Source organism: Schistocerca cancellata, chromosome 7, assembly GCF_023864275.1.
Source record: "Schistocerca cancellata isolate TAMUIC-IGC-003103 chromosome 7, iqSchCanc2.1, whole genome shotgun sequence".
NCBI classification, from domain to species: domain Eukaryota; kingdom Metazoa; phylum Arthropoda; class Insecta; order Orthoptera; family Acrididae; genus Schistocerca; species Schistocerca cancellata.
Window position 1 is genome coordinate 394,638,970 of NC_064632.1, and position 13,726 is coordinate 394,652,695.

Sequence of the window (13,726 nt, forward strand, 5' to 3'; positions counted from 1 at the left end):
CAGACAAATACAGGAGAAGAGCATCGAACAACAACATTCTATGTTCGTGGCACTCAAAGATCTTCTCACTACCTTGGACTCAGTCAAGAGAGATGCCTTGTGGAATAACTTCGCTAAAATAGGCTGTCCTGTGAAGCACATTAACATTAGACTTCTGCACTATGGTATTAATGGCATGGATCTTGCCAACAATAACCCTGGAAAGAATTTAGAAATCATAGCGGGTGTGAAGCAGGTTGTATGAGAGCTCCAGCTTTGTTTTCAATATTTGTTTGAACTAAACTTCATCTTGACAACGGGAAACTACCAAGGGACATAGAAATTGAATACAGGATTGATAGTGGTTTGTTCACTCTCAGTAGGCTAACGGCCAAGACTAAATTATCCACTACAACCATCATTGCACTCCATGCAAAGATGATAATATCGTTCTTGCCAACTCCGAAGGAGATCTACAAGCAATCCTAAATGCATTTGGTGAAGCGTGTACGAGCACTGGACGAAGTCTTAACATCCAGAAGACGCAGATCCTACATCAACGTACACCTAACTATCACCATACCCTCAACATTCACAGTCCAAGGAGAAGTCGTACAGTACATAGAACACTTCCCACACCTCGTCTGCCATCTTTCAGGAAATGCAAATATTGATGCTGAAATCTAACACTGCCTCAAAAGTGCCAGTACGGCTTTTGGTCGTCTTTGCGTAAGGGTTTTTGATAACCATAATATCAGCATTAAGACCAAGCGCTATGTATACCAAACTAATGTTATACCATCTCTTACATGGATGCGAAGCATGGATTATTTAGCGTAGGCACGTACGATGTCTGGAAAAGTACCATCAGCAATGGTTGAGAAGGATCCTAAGGGCGAAATGGCCAGGTCGGCGCACTAACATCAGTGTTCTGTAAGAAGCAAAGTCTACTGGCATTGAAGCCAAGATCATTTAAGCATCAACTCCGTTGGTCGGGCCACATTGTTCGTACGCATGAATCCCGTGTACCGAAACGTGTATTCCCATCTAAAGGATGTCAAACGAAACAAGGAAGACCACACAAACGATACAAAGATGTATTAAAGAACAACAGGAAAAAATTTCAAATTGAAACCGGTGACTGAGAAACTACTGCACTTAATCGTCCAGTATGGCATCACATGTTCGGGAAGGAATTCTGTAATTCGAGCAACTGAGGCGGAAAACTGAAACTGACCAGCGCAGTACCAGGAAACAACGGGAGCTCCTAAAGATAAGCAACGCTATGCTGCTATTTCCCACTAGAATAAAATGCGGAAAAATCAGCGACTCTAGAATTGGCCTTTACAGTCACTTAAGATCCCACAGAAACTGCGTTTCGAAGAAAACAATCATACTCGTCTGCGAGTGACAGCCCATCATCAATAATTAACTCATAACAAAATTCGTAAAGCCTCTAACTCCTACAAAACTCACGTAAAAATTCTGAAATTCAAGCACTTATTCTATAATCTCTTTTCCGTCCTTCTTTCGACTACTTCCATCGCACAGTGTCAGATACACAAAACGAACACCTATCTCGTTCTCCAACGACTTACTGAGACGTAGCAGGCACTATATTTTGTGCAGTGGAAATGGCGTCATTGTGGGAGCCGTCAGTTCTATGCTCCCATTAGTGTACTGTGGAATTAGCTGCCCAGCCAGCTAATTGTTAAATTCCACCTAGTTTCAGCCAGGCTGTAGGGTGTAAGGTCCTGTCGACGGTGAGGTCATTAGAGACCGAGCACAACCTCGGACTGGGGAATAGGGAAAGAAATCGGCCGTACTCTTTCAAAGGGATCCTCCCAGCATTCGACCTGCACAGCTTAGGGAAATCACAGAAAACGTAAATCTGAACAGTTAGGGGTGGGGGGGGGGGGATGAATGAACGAGACCATATGCCAACATCGACTACAAGGTGTAACGAACACATAAACTAACATAAAGTAAATACAATAAAAATTGTCACACGCGCTTTATTGTCGGGAAGTAAATAATTTTTACTGAACATTCAAATAAGGAAAGGAAATGAGAAACACAGGGTACCCTCCTCCACGGACTGTACGGTGGCTTACGGAGGATCTATATGGATGTTGATATAGATGTAGACAAAAACCTAACGACTTTTTCTAGGTGGTGTTGAAACAAAAACGATTTAATCAATTAGATGCTTGATGCTGCTTATTTTCGACAACATTTTTTATATCTAGTTTGGTGTCCGCCAGTTCACATAGTACGTTATACTCCTGACTTAGTCTTCTTGTTTTAATTTCATTGCTGCAACCAGCGAAAACGTTTCTAAACCTCTTTTATGATGGATTTTCAATTTGTTCTCTCCACTGGTTCCAAGAAATTGCACATCTTGACTCGAATTCCACTTTCTATAATTATTCCTTCTGTCACTGAAAGTGGTCTCAGAACCCTGGTCTTTACTCCTCGATTTTCAAAAAATCGGTATAATGGCTTTAATGTACTTTATTACAGATGAGTGCGGCTGTTTGGGATGCAAATGAGATAAACAGAAGAGAGAAAAGAAGACCTAAACAGTCCTTGGTTAATCAGACGCCGTTCAAGTTTCCTACGTATATGAAAACTAAAAGCTTACGGTCGTTGTGTATTATGACGTTTTAATTATGGTTATGAGACATGGGCTTCTGATTCGAAAATTATTAAAAAACAACGAGGTATGGAAGTATGCATCTGAGGATTATTAGGAGAAAGAAGAAAAGAAATGTATCACGAAACAGAAAGAAGTGGAAGCCGTAATTACGAGAGTTATGAATATGAAACAGAGGTGAAGAAGGGGCATTTAGGCAGATGAATAAATGACAGATGGAGCAGGAAAATTCTTGCTGGAATCCAAAACACAAGAAAAGTCCCAGACGTCGACCAACTGGGAAGTGTGTAGGTAACTTTAGAAATCATGTAGAAGCAAGATCGACACCTTCTGTTGGAGACACTGTGCATGTAAAAAGGTAGAAGAGGTATTTAGTTTATAAATAAATTAGTTTCGTTACTCACTCACAATTAAACTCCGTTCCACTTTCGCCTCTCAGAAAAATTCCTCCGCAGAGAAAATGACGCACAACTTGGAGACCACTATTTTTTACCGAATCACTTCCATAAATCATCTTTTTCGATTTCATCAGGACGAAGTTAAGTTATCAGTACTTAATTAAAATTTTTAATAATGAAAGAATACGATTTCAGTCCGTCAGTCAGTCAGTTGTCAGTGAATTCGTAAGGAGGAGAAGAGCGCCCAAGAAGGTGACTACCATTCACTTGTTCAATGGTAATCGATTTTAGTCCGTGTGTAAAAATGGAAATGATCGTATGGCGTCAGTGACCGGGAGTTCCCAGGCGGGAAGTTCGGCCATCAAGTGCAAGTCTTATTCAATGCGACGCCACATTGGGCGAGTTGCGCGTCGACAATGGGGATGAAATGATGATGAGGAGAGCACAACACCCAGTTCCTGAGGGGAGAAAATCTCCCACCCCAGCCGGGAATCGAACCCGGGCCCCCGTGCGTGGCATTACAACGCGCTGATCGTTCAGCTAGTGGGGCGGACAGTCCGTGTGTAACAGATGTGTTAACACAAACGATGCGCGAGACTCGGCAAACGCAGAGAGATGACCCTGATGACCTGAAAGATCCGGCCACTATCCTGTACTAATGCCAAATTGACAGCAATATGTCACGAGACGTGGACCCGCCAGTATGTAAGGAGGTGGTGAGTACTGTGTTATCAGGACAGATGCAGTAGTGACAGAATGGGTCAGTCAGGAGCTCTTATTGACTTCGAACGTGGACTAGTCATCGGATTTACTCGAGTAACAAAGCCATCCCTTCTAAAGCTACCTAAGTAGGCTGTTGGTGATGTGACTGCGGTGTGAAAGTGATTGAACAACCACAGGTAAACTGAGATCAAGCAGACATTTGCATCACCCCGGTTTCCAGAACTCCTGAAGATAGACGTTGACTGTGGATATTGTATCACAGACGCAGTCCCTTTGACTGTTCAGAGACGTCACTAAACCCGCCTAAAGATGTAAACAACCATGCATGAGCAGCGCCTATTAGACGGAGAGGGTCCGACAGCCGATCAGTTCCAGTAATTCCACCAGGAAGGAGGTACACGGCTCGTATTGTCTGATGTTCAACCATGCCCAGACGGTCAATGCCGCGGTTCTATAGCGTCCGCATTAATACTTCGTGCCAGGAAGGGCTCTCAACAAGGGAAATTACCAGTCTCACAGTGAACCAAAGCGATCTTATTCGAAGGACATGGAGCAGATACAGAGAGACAGGAACTGTCGATGTCATGCCTTGCTCAAGCCGCCCGAGGGCTACTACTGCAGTAGATAACCGCTACCTACGGATTATGGCTCGGCAAAGCGATCTTATTCGAAGGACATGGAGCAGATACAGAGAGACAGGAACTGTCGATGTCATGCCTCGCTCAAGCCGCCCGAGGGCAATTACTGCAGTGGATAACCGCTACCTACAGATTATGGCTCGGAAGAACCCTGACAGCACCGTCACCATGTTGAATAATGCTTTTCGTGCAGCCACAGTACTCAGACTGTGCGCAATAGGCTGCATGATGCGAAACTTCACTCCCGACGTCCATGGCGAGGTCCAGCTGTGCAACCACGACACCATGCAGCGCGGTACAGATGGGCCCAACAACATGGCGAATGGACCGCTCAGGATTGGCATCACGTTCCCTTCACCGATGAGTGTCGCATGTGCCTTCAACTAGACAATCGTCTGAGACATGTTTGGCGGCAACCCGGTCAGGCTGAACGCCTTAGACACACTGTCCAGCGAGTGCAGCAAGGTGGAGGTTCCCTGCTTTTCTTCGGGTGGCATTATGTGGGGCCGATGTACGCCGCTGGTGGTTATGGAAGGCGCCGTAACTATGTACGATACGTGAATACCATCCTCCGATCCATAGTGCAACCAAATCGGCAGGATATTGCCGAGGCATTCGTCTTCATGGATGACAATTCGCGCCCCCATTGTGGGCATCTTTGGAATGACTTCCTCCAGGATAACGACATCGCTCGACTAGAGTGGCCAGCATGTTCTCCAGACATATTTCAAACAAAGCGTCAACTTGACGGCAAACTGCGGAATCGACCAGAAAATTTGTAGATGAAATAAGCAAACTTACCCCATCGTTCAATAAAAACTTTGTTTTCAACTCCGACCAACTGAGACTTGAAGAGGAAAGGCATATGAAAGGAACCCTGTAAATTAGACGTACCAAGATACTTATATCAAGATCAACTAACATCAATGTTTTAACGCATTCGTGTACAATTATGCGGATGTTAATTGTGGTGTGCGTACTGTAAGACCTACGGTACACACACCATCAGATTATTTGACTTGTCGCTCTAACGAAGTAGATGAGTGTCAGCAATATGTCTCGTGGTCTTATCGTGGCGTGTTTATCTTCTGCCGTTAGGTCAGACGATAGAAATGCCACTTGCACGCTTAGAATAGCAGATTGACGGTGACCAGCTTTAAACAGAACTTGATTAATTTTCACACATATTTATTAAAATAATAAAAATCATAGACATTAAGTAACTTGATTCTGGATGCTGTTTACAATTGACAATCTGAAGTTCCTTTGCTCGTGGTATTCTTGGTATTCTTATTCTCACATATCTCTAATACTTGACAAAGTGTCTATACATTTATCTTCATGGCTATGTACAGGAATATGATAATCTTCTTAGGTGCAGACTGAAACTTGACTGCAGACTAATGCAGACAAATGCAGACTGGTACAGACTAATGCAGACTGACTAATCGGAGGTCTGTATACTCGTTATAATACCTCGCGCGTTCAGGTATCACTGCGCGAGTGTAATCAGAGAGGAAAAAAGGTTCTACGTTAGCAGCAATCTCATTGGCTGCGTTACATATTAATACGCGGAGCGGCGGAAGCAGAATTTGGTCCGTCTTTGTGGCAGCGCCACCTCGTAGTGCGGAGGCGGACGAGCGCTGCGCCTGCGCTGTTGTGCTTAGGGGGGCGCGCTCTAGTGCGAAAGTTGTGTACGCGCTGACTACGCGGAACTATGTACACAACATTAATCTAGATGGTAAGTTGTCTGGAAAATTATTTATTGTGCTGAGAGAAGTTGTAGGTGCTCTGCTTCCTACGATTGTTTCTCGTGATCTTGTAAGGGCAGTAAGGAATATTTACGTCACAGCAAGCAAGAGTGGAAAAATGGGCGTAAGAGAACCACTGCCGTGGTATTAGCACTGCTTATGACCAATAGCTGGTCGAAATAACCTGATTTTGCTTGATTCCTAGTCGGTGTTTAAAAATCATACTGCTTTAGAGCAAACTATCCCTCCAGATATGTATGTGACATTGCAGATCATACCACATGGAACCACTGGACTAATTCAACCTCCGGATGTTTTTTCCGTGTCTATAAAGCATATTATCGCACTATCTGCAGCTACGCCTTAAAGTATAGCCAGTTTCAGGATAAACACCACGACAAATTGTTTCGCATTCAGGTACATGCCATCACATTTCATCAGTTCTCATCACCCCGTTACTCCAATATGATTCTACATGCAATCTTTAAGAGTGGATATTTAGATGACCCTCTTGAGTGGCTTGTAGCTCCTAAGCAATCGCCGTCGATCTTGATGGTGCGAACCTTTGTGATCACTGTGATGCCATTTTTCATTCTGTGTTTATGGTGCCAATTAATGGTTAATTTTGAAATTTCTCGAATGCCATCGATGTCCATTTTGTGGAGTCTAATGCATACATACATCCCACAGAAGGTGATCTCTCCACTCCTGAATACTCAGTTCCTGTTGCCCTCCTGGTGTACATGGTGAGTCATTAGCAGCTAATATTTTTTCTGTCATAACTATTAACACAACACTTTCAAATGAGCCTTACTAAAGATTCAAACTGCAACTTCGCCCTCAAGGGGTTCCTAGTGAGTATAAATCTGTTAGGTAGTCGTTTTCTGAAGGCAATTGTCAGAGACGACCGCTGTGGCGAAGCAGTTCTAAGCGCTTCAATCCGGAACCGCGCTGCTGCTACGGTCGCAGGTTCGAATCCTGCCTCGGGCATGGATGTGTGTGATGTCCTTAGGTTAGTTAGGTTTAAGTAGTTCTGAGTTCTAGGGGACTGGTGACCTTAGAAGTTAAGTCCCATAGTGCTCAGAGCCATTTAAACAATTTTTTTTGTCCTTACGTGAGTTAGGTTGAAGTAGTTCTAAGCCTAGGGACTGATGACCTCAGATGTTAAGTTCCATTGTGCTCAGAGTCATTTGAACCATTTGAGCAATTGTCTTACGCGTAGCCCTGTACCGCATGGAAACGAGGATGATAAGCAGTTCAGACAAGAAGCTTTTGAAATGTGGTGCCACAGAAGAATTCTGCACACTAAATCTGTAGATCGAATAAGTAATGAGGTGTTACTTAGTCGAATTGTGGCCTTTGTTCCTAAGAATGAAGTAAGCTGGAACTTGGTTTTAGAACTCAAATGTTTGCCAATTCTTTTGGAAAAATTGTCATACTAAGGTATTCTATGATAAATCTTATCATTAAGGAATTTACTGCGCATGGGGGAAAGGGTAAAGCAAGCACCACGTGATCCCCGGACCACAGAAGGATTACGATTCCCATTCTAAGTCCCTAAAACACAACTGTTAATAATTTTTCGGAACATCGTTTGTGGGAAAACAGCGATAAAGATTAAAATGATAGTTTTTAAATAAAAACAGACCAAGATCGCATGTAATTTGTTAAAATTTATTAACCTGTGCGGTGTTTACCAGCGCTACATAGCGTGCTGCTCCTCGCCACGCTCTCTCCAGCCGTCTTCGTGGAGTGTTAATTGTCTGAAGATGATCGTGCCGTGATCGAAACTTGTCACCTGATTAATAAATTTTAAATTTTAACAACTTACCTGCAATCGTAGATATTTTATTTAAAAAACTTTTACTCTTCTTAATGTTAACGTCAGCCCCATATTTTTTTTAAAGAGCTGTGAACTGAATTACCGTGAACTCACTCACTGAAAAAAATTTTCTGATTAAACACATAATGCGCAGACGCATTTACACCATAGAAACCTTACGGCTCAGTTTAATAATTTTAATAAGTAGTTTATCGGTTCCTAGAAAGATATTCTTTACGCATTGCCTTTAGATGGCAGAATGTTCATCTCATTGCTTTTTGGAGGATTAGTTTAGTAACACTGTGCGGCCACTTCCCAACCTTCTCGTCAGTACTCACGTCTCGGCCTTTCTGTAACTTTGCGCGTGCGCCATTTCCCGCGTGGTCTCTTCACAGCGTCCTGCCGTTTTAGGTCAGTCTGATGCAATGTTAACCCCCCCCCCTTCCTCCTGAGCAGTCTACGGATAAGGTATGTGTTCAAATTTGCTTCTTTCTTATCTGGTTCCTACTTGAAGTTAGGCTACATTTATTTGAGAGTTTATTCGGTCGTTCTCACGGCACCTACGGTTTTTCCGATTTCTTCCGTTTTTCATAGTTACTGAGATATTCCCCTATTTTATAGGTTGCTTTTCGGGCACAGTCATTTCAGCTTTACAGCGAGTTACTTGTTTTTATTACTTTGACGATGAACAATGTGACTCAGCTATCAATGTTCTTCCTGTGTACTACAACGATTTACGCCATAGAAACCTTTTCACTAATTTTGATTGTTTAAATAAGTATTCTTAGCGGCCTTATGATCTCATGACTTCATGATGCACTTTAAGAATGCGAAACCGGTCGCTCGTGACCTTTTCAGTAAAGGAATTTAACAGCCTGAGTGGAAGACGAGTTATTCAACTAAAATAAGGGAACGGTTCATTGGACATATCTTGAAGCACCGATAAAACAACAGCTTAGCAATGGAGAGCAGTTCGGGGGTAAAAATTGTAGAGGGGACCACGACTTGACTACGGTAAGTAGGGTCAAATGATGTGTCAGAAGAAACGGGATATACTAGCGTGCAAAGCTGCATCAAGCCTGTCTTCGGATTAAAAGATCATACCACCAACAACAACAACAACACTTTTCCCTTCTGCTGCCCGCGCCATTTCGTAATTAATTTGTCCCTTTACTCTTTCTGTAACGGAACCTTTACGCGCTGAGTTGTTATTTATTTTTCTAAACGCGTGTTAGGTACGGAACGCGCCTGTGCGAGGATATCAATGCTTGTTTTGGAAACAGGGCGGCTGTCGCCTGCACGGCTAAATATTTAACTCTGGCGCGTGGCAGGCTGCGCTGCTGCAGTTTTTGTGCGATCCTTCCAGAGGTCCAAAATAGCTCCAGTCTGTGGAAGACGCAGCGGCGCCAGCGACGGCTCCAAGGGGTTACGGAGGAAGGCGTCTGTGGCCAGGGACGCGCGACAGGAAGGCAGGGTCGCCCTGAAACTCTTGTCTTACTATGGACTCGCTGAGGTTTTCATTGTAGTTATACTGAGAATCCATTTCTTTCCCTGAGATAAGGAAGTACACGGACTGGACTCAAACAATACTGGATGTCCAGTTGAAAGGTACCCAAAATAAAAATTTAACATCTCGAAAACTGCACGGTCCATTCACATTAATGTGACCTCCACTTATATTCGAAGTCAACGTGCCATAACCACTCACGGTAGGTGGCAGCAGTAACAGCGTAAAGCGTGTTGGGGGGTTGGGTTGGGTTGTTTGGGGGAGGAGACCAGACAGCGAGGTCATCGGTCTCATCGGATTAGGGAAGGACGGGGAAGGAAGTCGGCCGTGCCCTTTCAAAGGAACCAACCCGGCATTTGCCTGGAGCGATTTAGGGAAATCACGGAAAACCTAAATCAGGATGGCCGGACGCGGGATTGAACGGTCGACCTCCCGAATGCGAGTCCATTGTCTAACCACTGCGCCACCTCGCTCGTTGTGTTGGGGGGTTGGGGGGGGGGGGGGGGGGATAGAGTGCGGAAAAAAGTGCAGCCGTTGTCATAATGCGGAAATGAACGATTTATCTGACGTCCAAAAGGGCATGATCATTGTCTTCGGACCAAGGGTGGAAGAATGTCCGAAACGACTAACTCCGTAAACTATTCGCGTGTGGCAGTGGTTAAACTATACCATGCATGACAAAATGAGCGACTATTAATCAAATTGCGTGCATATGGAGTACCGTCTCAGCTGTGTGACTGGATTCGCGATTTCCTCTCAGAGAGTTCACAGTTCGTAGTGATACACGGTAAATCATCGAGTAGAACAGAAGTGATATCTGGCGTTCCGCAAGGTAGTGTCATTGGCCCTCTGCTGTTCCTGATTTATATAAATGATCTAGGTGAAAATCTGAGCAGCCTCCTTAGATTGTTTGCAGATGACGCTGTAATTTACCGTCTAGTAAAATCATCAGACGATCAATTCCAATTACAAATTAATCGAGAGAGAATTTCTGTATGGTGCCAGAAGTGGCAATTGGCACTAAACAAAGAAAAGTGCGAGGTCATTCACATGGGTACTAAAAGAAATCCGATAAATTTTGGGTATACGATAAATAGCACAAATGTAAGGGCTGTCAAATACCTAGGACTTACAAATACGAACATCTTAAATTGGAAAGACCACATAGATAATATTGTGGGGAAGGCGAAACAAAGACTGCGCTTTGTTGGCAGAGCACTTAGAAGATGCGACAAAACCCACTAGAGAGACAGCCTACAGTACACTTGCCCGTCTTTTGCTGGAATATTGCTGCGCGGTGTGGGATCCTTACCAGGTAGGATTGACGGCGGACATCGAAAAAGAGCAGAGAAGGGCAGCTCGTTTCGTGTTATCGCACAATAGGGTGGCAGTCACTGAAACAAGAGAAGGGGAATGAAAATGGTTCGATGAACCCTCTGCCAGGCACTTAAGTGTGAATTGCAGAGTATCCTTGTAGATGTAGATGTAGAATGGCGCCAAGCCAACTGTGGTGCACCACGGGCCATAGATGAATGGGGTGAACGACGGCTGCGGAAATGTGTACGCGCGAATAGGCGTGCAACTATTGGACAACTGACCGACCAGATGAACCAAGGGGCTACCAGCAGTGTCTTCTCAACGACCGTTTAGCGAACGTTGCTGCGTATGAGTCTCCGCAGCCGTCGGCTCTTTCGTACATCCAGGCTCACTGCTGTTCATCGACGACAAAGGCTGGAATTTGGACACTAATACCGCAACTGGACGTCCACTGAGAAGCGACAGGTGACCTTTCCAGATGCATCACATTTTTTGCTCCATCGGACAGATGGTGGTTGGCACGTACGGTGTGAAACGCCTGAATGCAAACAAGGAGGGAGCGTTATGGTCTGGGGAATGGTTTCGTAGAATTCCCTGGATGATCTCGTCATTCTGGAAAGCACAAGTATGCATCCACCCTTTGGGGAGCATGTTCGCTCATACCTGCAGCTCGTTTTTCCTCGTCACCATGGCTTCTGCCAGCGGGACAGTGGATCGTGTCACACAGATCGCAGTAACGTGCATAGTTCGAAGGGCACCAGGATGAGTTTATCGTGCTCCCCTAACCACCAAACTCCCCGGATTTAACCCAGTCGAGAATCTGTGGGACCACCTTGATCGGGCTGTTCGCGCTATGGGTCGTACCTACCACAGCTGACGATGGCGCTGGAGTCGGCAAGGCTCCAAATACCTGTCGGTACCTTCCACAATCTCATTGACACTTCCTTCCACTTGTCGCAGCGGACTTTGCTGCAAAACGTGTTTATTCAGGCTTTGGATAGGTGGTCATATTAATGTGTCTGGACAGCGTAATTTATACGCACACGGCCAGACTAAATTACTGCAGATAGAATTTCTGGAAGTTTTGTTTTGCATGCCTCACAAGTTTACGCGTATCATTTTTTTTTCAACTGTGCAAGAGCAGCTTTTGTGTCTTATGTGGCTGGCAGAGATGCAGTCTGTGACGTCTGTACAACGACGCTCTAGAACTCGATACAGGTGTCAACCCGCCTAGAGGAAAAGCATTCGATTCTGAAACAGCAAACTGAGAACTGTTACGTATAAAATCTCCTAGAAAGCCACGGGCCTTCGGAGAAAACGTCGACTCCATTAGAGAAGCATTTCAACGAAGCCCAGGCAAACCTATTTGTGCTGATAGTGTGCAATTACAGTTACCATGTTCACCAGCGCATGAGGTCCTGCAGAATACGCTCCGTCTAAGGGTATACACGGTTGAAATCGTTCACAAAGTGAAAGGTAAGGACAAAACTGTACGTATGAACTTCGCATTAGAAAGGCTACAGAGGATTGATGAGCCTTACAACTACACTAAGTGATCAAAAGTATCCGGACACCTGGCTGAAAATGGCTTACAAGTACGTGGTGACCTCCATTGGTAATGCTGGAATTCAACATGGTGTTGGCCCACCTTTAGCCTTGATGACAGCTTCCACTCTCACAGGCATACGTTCACTCAGGTGCTGGAAGGTTTCTTGAGAAATGACAGCCCAGTCTTCACGGAGTGCTGCACTGAGCAGAGATATCGATGTCGGTCGGTGAGGCCTGGCACGAAGTCGGCGTTCCAAAACATCCGAAAGGTGTTCTGTAGGATTCAGGTCAGGACTCTGTGCAGATCAGTCCATTAGATGGATGTTATTGTCGTGTAATCAGTCCACCACAGGCCGTGCATTATGAACATGTGCTCGATCGTGTTGGAAGATGCAATCACCATCCCTGAATTGCTCTTCAACAGTGGGAATCAAGAAGGTACTTAAAAACATCAGTATAGGCCTGTGCTGTGATACTGCTACGCAAAACTACAAGGGGTGCAAACCCCCTCCATGAAAAACACGACCACACCATAACACCACTGCCTCCGAATTTAGCTGTCGACACTACACACGCTGGCAGACGACGTTCACCGGGCATTCGGCATACCCACACCCTGCCAGCGGATCGCCACATTGCGTACCGTGATTTGTCACTCCACACAACGTTCTTCCACTGTCCAACCGTCCAATGTTTACGCTTCTTACACCAAGCGAGGCGTTATTTGGCATTTACTGGCGTGATGTGTGGCTTATGAGCAGCCGCTCAACCATGAAATCCAAGTTTTCTACCTGCCACCTAACTATCATAGTACTTGCAGTGGATCCTGATGCAGTTTGGAATTCCTGTGTGATGGTTTGGATAGATGTCAGCCTATTACACATTACGACCTCTTCAACTGTCGGCGGTCTCTCTGTCAACAGACGAGGTCAGCCCGTACGCTTTTGTGCTGTACGTGTCCCTTCACGTTTCCACTTCACTACCATATCTCAAACTGTAGACCTATACATGTTTAGATGTGTGCAAATCTCGCGTACAGACGTATGATACAAGTGACATCCAATCACCTGACCACGTTCGAAGTACACGAGTTCCGCAGAGCGCCCCATTCTGCTCTCACACTATGTCTAGTGACTACAGAGGTCGTTGATATGGAGTACCTGACAGTAGGTGGCGGCACAATGCACCTAATATGAAAAACGTATGGTTTTGGGGTTGTCCGGATGTTTTTGATCATATAGTGTACCTCCAATGTGCGTGTTTCTCTGACGAAGCGACAACATGTAAGCTGTGAACTGGGAAGGGACCCCCCACCCAGAAAGTCAACGTTCGAGGCGGCTTAATGCGTTACATTGTGATTGGACTATTCTTCTTCTTAGAAACGGCA